The 12,979-nt window shown below is 40.1% G+C and overlaps 1 protein-coding gene across 2 annotated transcripts in view; it reads left to right on the forward strand.

Annotated features, from left to right (window-relative positions):
* Positions 1-12,979, forward strand: part of CDK14 (cyclin dependent kinase 14) — a 343,783-nt gene that overhangs the window by 317,295 nt on the left and 13,509 nt on the right. Inside the window, exon 15 of one of the 2 annotated variants that reach the window (XR_012579124.1) lies at positions 4,284-11,035. The exons of the other annotated variant lie outside the window; for it this stretch is intronic. The gene's annotated coding sequence lies outside the window, so the exon portion shown is untranslated. The remainder of the gene's footprint in view (positions 1-4,283; positions 11,036-12,979) is intronic. 2 annotated transcript variants of the gene reach the window in all.

Genomic DNA, 12,979 nt, shown 5'->3' on the forward strand with positions numbered 1-12,979 from the left:
CTTATAATTTGTTAATTATATAAGTTGCCACAGCTACATGGTTTACTGATGGAAAAATGTTAATTTTGCCCTGTTTTAACATATTTACAGATTTTACTGGTACCATTGTTTCACAGTTCTGATTTTTTACCTAGAGATGATGACAGGTTTTTTTGTCTGCTTTGAATACAGATATATGCATTTCTGGGGAAAAGGAATGTGATTATCTAAGTACTGCAGTTCAAAAAAAGAGGAATCCAAACTCTTCTTTATGCTTGGTGTTACATCATTTGAAACAGCACCCTATCTCAAGATCTTCTGAGGACAGAAACTGCATCATAGCGGAAAGATTCAAATCTTAACTTCCATTAGCATAAAGGTCCCATTTGTTGTCTTGGCAAAATCAACAGCTACTAGGCTTAAAACCTGTTCCCATTACAGGATTAAATGCTATCATGTGTAACTTCAGTACCAAAGGAAAAAAAAAATGCCATCTGTAGGAGGTTATTATTTAACAAAAATTTATCTCCACTCTGTTAATTGTTGTGCTAAGAAACCTTTAATGGAAAAGACACTGAAGTAGGACATAGAGGTTAAACTGAAATCATTCACATTTTATTTTGTTTGTACTCAAAATTGGTTGCAGCCTTTGCTTTCTGCTGTCATTTGTCTCTAATCAGCATTCCCACTGTTCTGAAAAATTGATTTGAATTCCACGTTGATACGGGAGATGCATATAAACAGATCTCTGCTCTCCTCCTGTGAGGGCAATTTATGCAAAACAAGTTTAGGGGCTCTGGGATTTAAAGTTTACTGACTTTTGTCTATGGGAACTGGAGTGCCACTTTGCACATCGTGAACATTGTCTGTGAATTACCTGCCTTGAGGGGGATTGTTAGCACATGAATCAAAACTGTCTGACTAATGTAGAACATCTCAAACAAAAGGATTAGACAATAGCTGAGACAAACCAAGATGCATTTTAAATCAGCTCAAGTTAAATTAGGTGCTTTTTAGTCTAATACTGCTCTTAAGTATAAAGTTGAACACTGGCTGTGAGAATAGGCTGATTCTTGTTTTGATGCAGAGAAGATGCCATCCATTTATCCTTGAAAGCAGTCTTTACCCATGGAAATGGCACTTGCTCAGCTCTATGTGCTTCATTCATAAAGGCAGAGCACTCTATTCCTCTGTGCCACAGTCCATAGTGATTCTCCTTTGATTATGTGCATAACACTCTAAGGAATGAGACAATTGTGCACACATATTTTCTTGTATTTTTATATTAAAAAAGAGTGGATTTTTTTCAGATGCTGCAGAGTTACATTCTGCTCCTACTTAGCAATATTTTCAGTAGCAGCCTGAAAATGAAGTTTGTCCGTGAGAATCCTGCTGCAAAGGCACCCACACCTAAACTCAGATCCAATGCTCTGGGATGTGGGATATTGCAAATTCTGTGTTGCCACTTCCAAACTCTGCAGTAAAACTCTCACCAATCTCAGTTTGCTGAATTCTCCCTTTGGGTGTAAAGAGGCCTACCATGCATTGGGTATAAGGGCCTAAAGTGCTGCCTACCTCCATCTCCAAACCTGGAACTATGGGAATCTGAGAGAGAGAAAATTGAGTGGTTTCAGCCAGTTCTGATCCTACTGAAATGGGAGCTTAATCAGAATTTGGTCCTTAAGTGTAATGAAGGCACAGAGTTTACTGCAAAGAGGGTGCCCCATGTTGGTTGTTAAAAAGGCTGGTGGGATGGCATTCAATTGATGCCAGTTGCCTGCTACACTGTTCTATCACTCCCCTCCTCAGGAGCACTGGGAGGGAGAAAATAAGATGGAAAAAACTCCTGGGTCAAGTTAAAGGCACTTTAATAAAGCAAAAACAAAGGCCATGCAGAGAAGCAAAGGAAAGTGAGATTTATTCTCAATTTCTCATCAGTGTTCAGACACTTCCCAGGAAGCAGGGCTTCAGTGTGCCTAGCAGTTCTTCTGGAAGATAAACTTCACAATGACAAATGCCCACCCTTTCTCTTGGCTTTTATTGCTGAGCAGATGCAATATGGTATGGAATATCCCTTTGGTCACTTGGGGCCAGCTGTCCTGGCTGTGTCCCTTCCCAACTTCTGCCTCTCCCAGCCCACTCTAGGAGGCAGATTGTTGGAGAGGCAGTGCAAACAAATGCTGTGTGTGTGTCACAGACATCTTTTGTGAAAAATCCTTTCTTTAGGATTTTTCCCTCTTCTGGGAAGCTGAGGCCCCAGAGAAAGAATGATGGTTATCTGCTGCTGTGGAATGTAACAGGTGCACCTGTGATTGGCCCATGTTGCTTGTGTACAATTAAGGGCCAATCAAAGACTGAGCTCTCTCTGGGAGAATCAGAGAGAGCTCCTTTGTTGATTCATTTCCTTTTCTATTCTTAGCATAGCAAGCTTCTGAACTTTTCTCTCTATTCCTATTAGCATAGTCATAATGTATTATATATCATAAATTAATAAATCCAGCCTTCTGATCATGGCTGGATCATCTCTCTCTCCACCCCTGAGGAACCCTTGCAAGCCCAGTAACATGTGGGCACTGCTCTGCAGTAGCCAAAGACTGTTAATCAAGACCTCACTGGCTACTGGTACAAAGCACAGCACTATCAGGGCTGCTCTGGGGAAAATGGGATCCATCTCAGCCAGACCCAATACAACTGGGCAACAATTTTACTCTGGGCAACAGCTTTTGGAACTAGAAATGCTGAGGAACCAGATTAATGTTCTCAGCAAAAAAATAGCAATACTTCTCATTTTAACCAGACCTGCATGAATGACTGGTTCTATTTGGGGGAAAACTGTGCTGGCCATGTTTTAAAGAAAATGGGGAAAATATTTTTGGATATACATGAAACTGGAGTTTTTCAGACTCAGATAAGAAAGGCTTTTTTACAGGTTGAATAAGTACTTCATATTGATCTGGGACAGAGGGCATGAAAGCAATGTAAAAATAAACTCATTCAGGATGACTGGAACAATATTCACAACATTGAGGAGGACATATTCCCTGCTGCACCCAGGAGTGCAAACTTTGACTTTTTAGGTAAGAGACTCCAACTGCTCCATAATCCCCAGGTTTTCCTCTCAGAAAAAGTGTCCTAACTGCCAGGCTGTCCTAACCATACCACACGGACAGATCAAGTGAAACTTCTGCAATTGATGTTGCCTGAGAAAGTAGCTCTGCTGGAATCAAGGCTGCTGAGCAGCCTGTGCACCGTGGGGTGGGACAGGTAAAAGAGCAGAAGCTGTGGTGGTGTGCACTGCCTCATGTCCCTGCCCCACCACCAACCCTCCCCTGCTCCCCATGTTCTGAGAGATGTAGAGCTCTCGGCCACTTGAAGGCATTGGTGTTTGTGGTGAAGAAAATTCTCTGTGGCTGCAGAGATACAAAGGGAGCCTCTCTTGAATGCTGATGTGTCCGACCTCACGTAACTCATGAACATTCACTGAGTAAGAAAATAGGTGATGATTATGGTCTGGGCTGGTCTCTAGGGTACTCATCTGAATTTTCCATTCTCTGCTTCCAAGTATCTTCAAGGCAAAAAAATTGAACTTCCCACCTAGAATCAGTATCATTGTGAAGTAGGTAGGAGACCCATGATTCTAAGACCCAGTTTTAAATACGGTAGGAAAAGGAGTGGATATTAACCTCCAGTCTCACAAGATGTAGGTGGTATGACATACGGTACTCTTTTCCCATTTTCTGTTGTTTCAGAAATTGTTTTCAAGACAGTTTGTAAGTCTTGCATGAAAAGTTAAAGCAAAGAACTATTGCAAAATCACCAAAATAATAATTTCTATATTTTATTTCAGATGAAACTGCTGACTAAATTTGACTTGATGTTACAAGTGTTTGCTCCTTTCTGTGACTAAGTGATTCCTTGCACAGTCTGTGCTCAGCTCTAGCTTGAGCTCTGCTGTTAGTTCACCCTATTGTACTGTGCTTTGGAAGCATTTAAGATACCTACTCCCTCATGGAGCCACAGCCTGCACTGCAGGGATGGGTGGACATACTGGCCATGCAGCTGTACTCATTTTTCCAATGAACTGGTTTCATGGTAAACACCTGAGGCTCTAAAGCAATGTGACTTCAGTCTTCCCTTTCCAAAACCCTCATCAAACAGCTGTTGTCTGTATAGATATTCTCTCTGGCAAATGTTTCATTTGCTCTATAATCTACAGAAAATCTAACAATTGATCTCTGAGCAGTGTTACTAAAAGCTGACGCTACTTTGTTTTCACTCAGAGTGTGTAAATGGCTTTTTGACAGGTTTGACTTCTGGGCAGTTCCTGGCTGAAAGTGCTGTCATCATCATCCTGGCCTGTCACAGGCAAGCCATCCTGTGATTGAACAGCAGCCTGCAACTGTCAATATCCATTACTGGACTTCTTAGCTGCTGTGCATTGCTTCTCAGAATACTGGAACTAGAGCTGGGCCAGAGGCAGATCTTCAGCTTCGAAATGTAGACCTTATGAATGCACATCTTGGGGACATTTTGAGCCATGAACAATGAAACTGTACTGCTTGCTTGCACCCTGGTGCTCTCCACCCACACTTAGATGTCACATCCTGCTGGAGGATTTTTACATGGAAATTTGGGCTACCCTGTGGTTCCCCATCCTCTTCTTTCCTGAAAACCTGGCTTCTTATTAAAGCTCTCACTGAAAGTGTGGACTCAGCTGGGAGGAGGGTGTCTGTCTGTTTTTCCAACTTGCACATCTCAAAGCACAAGAGAGATGGGTGATTTGGCTCTTGCCCTCTCAACAGCTACAGCCTCAGAGAACAACAGGAGGTGTTTCCAGCTCTGCCTGCACTCCTCATCCAACAAATAAGCCAGTTTTCTGCCCCTCTCCCAATGCCACCACTTTTTCTGAACCGCCCCACATGAAGGCCCTCCTTGTGTCACTATCTGTTTTTAGTTATTCCTCAGTCATTGAAGGTTTCTCTGGAAATGAAGTGGCAGCTTCCTTGTGTGGCTTTGCCGCATGGAGACCCACAAGCAGGGCAGCTATACTTCTATGAATGCCCCCAAGAACTCAGCTTCTGACTGCATGGGAGTCTCAAGAGACGAAGCCCACAAGGGTGTGGAGAGCGCTCAACATTTTCCAGGGCTTAGTGTGCACCATGGCTGTCTCCTGCCTTATCAAAATGGCCTTAATTTGCAGCACAAAAGTTCTCCAGTCCTCCAACCCCAAACCTGGCTGCCAGTATCTGAGGAAAGATATGTGACTAAGAAAGCCCATAGAAATATCTCTTCTAAGTAGTCTTCCAGCTCTCAACAGTGTCCAACCATCCTGAGCTGAAGGTGGGGGCCTGCCAGGGGACAGTGAATGCCTTTTTACTGCCTCATGAGACAGCAGCCTAGGTAAAATTGCCAGAAGGAGCCATAGCAAACTAACCAGAGCATGCCTGTCCCTCAGTGCCAAACTCCATCCCTAGCCCTGCTGAACACATTGCTTGGCTTGGACACTCGCCTTGTCCTTTACATCCAGATATCTGAGCTATAGAAGCTTCTTCCTGTAGTGTTGTGCTCTTGAAAGAAACCTGAACTTGAAAAAAAACTGGAACATCATATTTATGAGATCATGTTTAATTTGGGACATCAGTGAGAGTTTTTGTAATGCTCCAACAACTTTTTTCTGCATGAACTCTAGTTCTCTGTATTTCCCAGCTGTAGCTCACATGTGCCTCTTTATTTAGTGCCATTAGTGGATATACTTAATGAGCAGAATCTTTCTGTTGGTTTGTGCCGGATATTTCTAATTGACAAAGCCTCTTCTTAGTGGTCTCTAATTATCTGTTTTATATGGTCACCCTGTGGATAGCACAAGCTCATATCATGCAGTAGACTAGGGATCAGGCTGGAGATCATGCAAAGACATAAACATGCTGAGAGGAAAATGAGCTGCCACCCATGCGTATTTGAACTCTAATTCTGTACCTTGATATTCCCATTGTCCTGTGTTGCAGGTCTTAATGGCAGGGATATTTCTAAATCCCACAGTCCTGGCCCTCTGGTTTTCTCTCTGTTGTAAAGCAGAAGTATTTTTGCTATAGTTAGCCCCAAGATGTATAAATAAAACTGGAAAAAAAAAAAAAGGAAGCAAGCCTTGAAGCCTTGAAACACTTGTTTCTTTAATAATATCTTTAATAATAGTGTTTTTTTGTAGAGTCAAAAAGATCTCCTTTTTTATCCATCTACTTTGTTAGCTCTTATCTAGGTTTATAGGTTGTTTTGCATAACCCTGCTTGTGAGCCTGCTTCAGCAAGGCCCAAATAGTTGTTAATCATTTGTGCTTTATTATCAGATGGTTACTGCCCAATAAAGTATTGACACTTCATTCTCTGCTTCTTTCCTCACCTCCATTTCTTCAGAAAAACAAGTACCACTATCCTTCCAGCAGTCTTGCCTGTAACTCTGGTCACATTTGTGCATGTATGTTGTGTTCTGAAATGCCTGTTTAGAGAAGTCCTTCTCTAGCAGCAAGTGAACTTTGCAATACTCAATTATGCCGCACACTGTATCTCCCCACTGCAATTCATTCCACTCTAAAGCAAGAACTAACCTACTGAGATGCTTGTTTCTGGCTGGGCTTGGGGTTATTGGGATCCTCAGGAACAATAACTTTCTGCAGTGCCTGAACCTTTGGTGAATAAGCAAACCAGCTATGTGCCTGGAGTCCATCAGGGAGAGCAGTAATAACTGAGCTGGTTTTGCAATGCACTGGAACAGACAGCCTGAGGCTGGAAGTGCTCTAAGGAAGGTGTGTGTGTCCTCTTCAGGCTTTATCACTCAGCTGAGATTTTCAGCAAGATGGATAAGAAGAGGCAAAATCAATTAATCAGCTGTGGAATTCTTACTGAGGATGAAAGGTGTTGAATCCCTATCACTGTGGAAATTAAGGAACTGGTGGTGTCTGTGTATAAACCAGATATAGGACAACCTGCCCAGCCCAAATGATTTCTTGAGAACCCTTCCAGCCCAAATTTCTGACTGAATCTGGGAAAGTTGCTGCATGTTTAAACTATGCTAGCAGGGAACATTAAGAGGCATGGCAATTGCTCAAGATGTTTCTACTGATTGTTTTGTAAGTCACAGACTTTTGTGACTGAACTCAGAAACAAGCTCCATCTTTAAAAAGCCAACAAACAAGAAAATTGTCCCTTAAAGTAGGAGCATGGACAATCTGTTCTTAGAGATGAGTCCCAGCACTGCAGTCTGGTTTCCAAAGTACTAGCTCTACTCATCCTTTGCTTGGATATAGATACTGCTCATGAAATTGGAGCTAGGGTCAGCAGCCAAAAAATGTAGCTGCTTGGGATTAGCTTTTTAACTCTAGGCTATCAGTACTGATTACTTTTGCAGATATTTTATTAATATTCAGGAAAAGAGGACTAGAATATAGCATACACTTCCAAGCATACACCCCCTTGTTATAAAAGCATATTATGGGAGATAATTCAGCTTAGACTTCATTTACCAAAACAAGATTTTAATTTTAAGTGTCATAGACAGTTATAGTGTATTCTGTGCTGGTTTGAGTTTATTTTCCTGGTTGCCATTTATTTCATCATATTGCCTGGGAGTCCAAGACACAGCCAGACAGATCTGCTGAACACATGAATACTAAGGCAGTGGTTTCCCTAGTAACAATAACCATGTAACAGCTCTCACAACTTCCTGTCCTTCCTTACGGGATTTGTTTGTGTGTTTCTCACTGGTTTAGATAGAGGAGGCACCAAAATTGAGGCTGGCTAAAAGGCACTCAGGATGAGCTTACTGGAAGTGGGGAGAGTTGAAAAAATGCTGCTTTTGCAAGTGGTGTCATTACAGAGTCTGGCTTTGGTTTGTTTTATGGGAATAATCCCGGGGGCATGCTCTAGCTGTCTCAGAGCATGGGCTGAACAGACTCTACCACAACTCAGATTCTTACTTCAGAATGGTTTTTTTTACAAATGTAACTATTGTCATAATGGATTAAGTGCAGCTTTGAGTCAGTAATCAATTCATGGAAAGCAGAGCGGGTTAACAAGTACAGACCTTAAGTATGCAGCCTCAGTGCAGGACTTAGTGCTAGCACTTTAGAGAAGGTGAATTAAGCAGCATTTGGGAACATGTACTTCTGGGTTCAGACTGCTAGCAGGGGGTTGTCTGACTGGCATGCTCTTGCTGTGGAAGAAAAGGGGAGATTCATTTTCTAATACATTGCAAAGTATTCCTCAAAGAAAGTAACTATTGCGCTGTTCAGGTGGAGGATTCTGGTAGGTATGTTATGTATGATCATTAAATTGGGTTATCTTTTTAGTCTTCTAATCAACCAGCCTATTTACAGCTCATTCTAAAGCAGGTGAAGAAATCTGCAGTACTAAACCCAGTTATTAAATCTGCTTCTTCAGGCATTGAAATTCCTGTATTTCATTAGCCATTGTTCATATACGTGTATTGAATGTTGTGGCTACTTGTGCATCATTTTTTACATCAAAAATTACTTTTGCTGAAAAATAAAGGTTGGTATTATCTGTCAGTTCTCTGTAAAGCTGCATCATAAGATTGATCTGTTCCTGAACAAGCTGAAATGATTTAGTATTTTGCTAGAAGGAAGAACTGATAAGGGCCAAACTGCAATCAGCTGTGAGTTTACTGTTAAGATAACAAACGTGAACAGACACTGTGCAGAGATCAGCCATGCTTTCCTTTTTCCAGATATTTGACCACAATGAAATCATGACATTATCTTAAAGCTGACATATGTAATTCTAGTCATATAGATATTTACAGCTAAAAATGATAAGCTTGATCCTGAGAGATACTAGGTATACCCATCCTTGCTGCTTTTAATGGCAGTTCTGGGTGGTTCAGAGCCTTTGGATCAGATTACGATCATCTCAACAAATCATCGTGAGGAAGACAGAGAGGAAATGGCTTTGAGAAAACCAAAGACAGGCTAAGATTTTATCCTTATCACACAGAGGTGAGGTGCCTCAGAGCAATGTACTGATTCTCTTCTCAGACTATATCAAATATCAGGACTGGCCAATGTTCTTTAATTCAGGGAGACCATAGAAAGAAGCATGAGCACATTTGCAATTAGCACTTCCACTGTCCCAGCAGGCAGAACTCCCACTATCACAACACTGTCTTCCCAGGTACTATATTTTAGAGTAGTTAAGACTCCAGTTAACTGGGGTCTTTGGTAAACCAGCTGTATTGGAATTCTTATCACCCAAAATCCACTTCAACCTGTGTGCAATATGATTTTGGCAGAGAACAATACAGTTTTGGGCTCCCAGGATCACTGACAGTAATGAAATAATGTTGTCTTCTAAGTTGAACATATGTTAAATTCAGTCATGCAATAACACATAATATTCTTAGATAGTAAGAAGGAAAGAGTTCGTAAAATCTACCTTTTGATTTTGCAATTGCCCTGAAGGTACAGTCTTCCAAATTATTGTACACTTTTGAGACTTCTTTCTATGTTTCTGTTTGCAGAATAAACTTTGTAATTAATACTAACTAACTAAATAAAACCAGCAGGTTTACATGTCTAATGGCATGTACACATCAGCAGCAATCCTCTAAACATATATACACATATGTGCATTAATTCAGATGACTACAGGTCAGGAGCATGGCTGTATTCAGGGCTGAAAATGATAAACCAGCTCCTAATTATGTACATGGTTGCCTATGCTGATTTAAGGCAGGATATTAATTCCATTTTCTAACTGTACATCAATGGACCTAAAGACTGTAAATTGCCAAAGCTAAATCAGATGTGTAATAGAAAATTTAAAACATTTACAATTTTGTCAAATATGAAAACATTCTTGTTTTCACAGGGGTGTAATGTGGATCTTACAGTGTAACAAGAGCTATGAGTCATTTAAAAATATGTAATATCCTTTGCGTATCACAGATACTTTTCTCATGAATAAGGAACTTTTCACTGTAAGAAGACTTTTATATGACTCCGGGTTGTTTCTCAGTCTATTTCCAGGCTAAATTTACTGTAAAGAGAGAGGTTTTGCATCTGCCTATGACAGTTCTCCAGTGTAGTGAGGTCAGCTTCCATTCTCCTTGTCTCTGATGCCTGCCTGTATAAACACAAATTCCATTTCCATCCTATTATTTTTCTAATCAAGGGTTTGTCATGCAAAAGAAGATCTGAGGTGACTGTGTTTTCCATTATGCAAAACATTCCATTATGATAATATCTTCAGGATAGTCTTATAAAGGTGCCCTGCCCAAAGACATCACAAATGAGAGCACTAAAATGGTAGACAAATCTTGCATAATTTGCCCTCTCATTTAACATTCAGGCCACAGCGTTCACCCTAATTTGCCATACACATTTCCTCTGACATCCTCCATCTGTACATATGGTAAAAATAAGAATTGGCAGCTTTCACTGAATAGATTTCTGTTAAGTGCTTATCAAAAGAAGAAGAAGAAAGGGGCTGTAAAATGCAGTCATATTTAGTACATCCTTCGATTTCTTTTGCTTTCTCTGCTAAACTCACACTTATAAAATCTACAGTCAATGAAATTTACCTTTTGAGCTCAAGTTGCTTCCATTCAGAACAAAGTAAAAAATACACCAGCAAAGAAAACCTGATATTTCTTAGAAATTCTCTTTTTTTTCTTATGCCAAATCCCAACAGGCAGGGCTCCACAGAAAGGGAGTTTATTTTCTAAATCCTTTGAACACAAAGCTCTTACATTTTCTAGGACAAGATGTTTTCCTAGACAATCTCAATATTGTATCTTTGTATTATTAATACATTTGTCATAAAGATGAATACACACATTTATTTTATTGTATATATTTAATTTCCATTAGATGTTATTTCAGTTATTCAAATATGAATTGGCTTACAAACAGACTCCTGTGAAGACTTGTGTCTGAGTCTTCGCAAGCACATAATATTTCTGCAGTGTCTGTGTATTTGATTTATCTGTTCTCTCTTCTTACTGTGCAGATGTGTGCGTTGTATGTGCATATGTGCTAAATATATAGGTAAGTGAATCTGCATTGACTCCTTTGTTTGCAAAAACTTCTGAATTTGTGGGGCATTTTTACAGGTTTTCTATGGTGATAATTGTTTATGCCTATTTCTGTAGCCAGACTGATAAATTTTAGGGCTGTAGAAAACACAGGCATTTTAATTACAATGCAAAATAGATAAATGGTCCTTTTCTTCTCTGGCTTTCTAGCATGTCCTTGTAGATCTGGGGAACACTATGCCATTGCTGATCTTTCCAGTTCAGGGATGATATTAGCTTTTACGCCTTGAATGCTTTTTTCTTTTTCCCTTGTGTATTGATATGGCCTAGTGTATAATCATCATTATAATCTTTTCAATTAAAGTCAATCCCCTGCCTTGATTTCCTAACTCAGTCTCTGATATTTCGAAGTGTCTTCTATTTCTAACTGCAACATTTGAAAGAGTTGTCTCCAGTCCTTTTCACAATTTTATCTCTTTTACTGGAACTGTTCTTAGTCCGTGAAGTTATAATAAATTTGAGAAAAACCCCATATGGATTGTAGATGTATTATCCTTATTGATCCATAATCTCATCACCTACTGTGCAGCATTTCTGACTAAGGTACATGACTGTTTTAATTCATCTTTACTGAACCACTGATGCTGATGTGGATATAACTACATGTAGGAGTAGGCTTCTCTGTAACATCCCTTATGTTACATGTCAGCACAGTCTGTACTCTTTCTTCTCCAAGATTCAGCCATCTCATCCTCTTGGAACTAGTTTTAAGTTCAAGCCTACAAAACCGATTTTCCAACATGGCAAAAAATGCTTTCATTAAACCAGACAAACTAGCCAGTAATTGCATATCATTTATATTTACTGAAAAGCTTTGCTGCGGATCTTTCAAAATTATGCCCTCCAAGGCATCTCACAGCAACATTCATCTTCATGATTGAAAATGAGTGTGATTCCAGCTTGTCTGCTCCTAAATCAGACTTGGACTTACCCAATTGCTTGGCATTTCTTACTTCACTACAGGAGTCTTAACACACACCTTTTATTATTATAGTTACCTGAAACTCCATATATCCACACTCTCTATATTCTATCCACTCAAGCCAGAGAAGCCAGTTGTTTTCCTCCAAAAGCTTTAAACCATTTTTATTACTCCCCTCCCATCAGTTGCCAAGAATGATAATTTGATCAATAAAGCTTGTGTCTGCTGTGAAGTCACAGCATTTCTGGCCATCTGCTTCCTCTGGGCCTTAATCTGTTGGTAAATGTATTCATGATTATTTTTTTCCACCAGTGACTAAGGTCTCTGTAGTTAGCTGGATGAGCAGGATCTTTGCCTGAAGCTGGTAGAGGTATTGCCTTTGGCTGCTTACTTGCAACCTCCTTGTCTTCCTTTATGTATCTGTTTTGGCCTCTTTGCTGGCACTTGCACTGACAGCTTTCAACAGCTTGGCCTTTCTGTTCCTGCAGCTATCCCACATCTGACCACTTTGCTGTTCTCCTCACTTTTCTTTGTTTGCAAGTAGAAACAATAAACAATCAACGTAGCTACCAGGACCTTTCAAGTCAGTGATGCAAATATATTTTGTACTTAAAATAATATTTTGTACTTAAAAAAAAATAAAACAAAGCGCAATCAGGATTATTGGACCAAGGCCCAGCTTATCACAGCTGTATGCACAGCTACTTGAGCCACATTTATGCTATTTTTGAAGTCTGGTTTCTTCAAAGTGGTCCCTGAAGCCCGAGTTTCCATCTTCATGGGAGAGGACACTGCTTCTGAAAACCATCCCATATGCATTAACATGCCATGTTATGCAATCAGATTTAAAATTCTTGGTTGCACAGGCAGTTTTATGAAGCCTTAAAGCCAGCATAGGTCATCAAGTCTGCTCTGTGGATGCCCATGGTTTAGCAGCAACTGTTTGGACAAGAGCTTGCTGCATACATTGTCTTT

The sequence above is a fragment of the Zonotrichia albicollis genome, chromosome 1, assembly GCF_047830755.1.
Source record: "Zonotrichia albicollis isolate bZonAlb1 chromosome 1, bZonAlb1.hap1, whole genome shotgun sequence".
Taxonomy (NCBI): domain Eukaryota; kingdom Metazoa; phylum Chordata; class Aves; order Passeriformes; family Passerellidae; genus Zonotrichia; species Zonotrichia albicollis.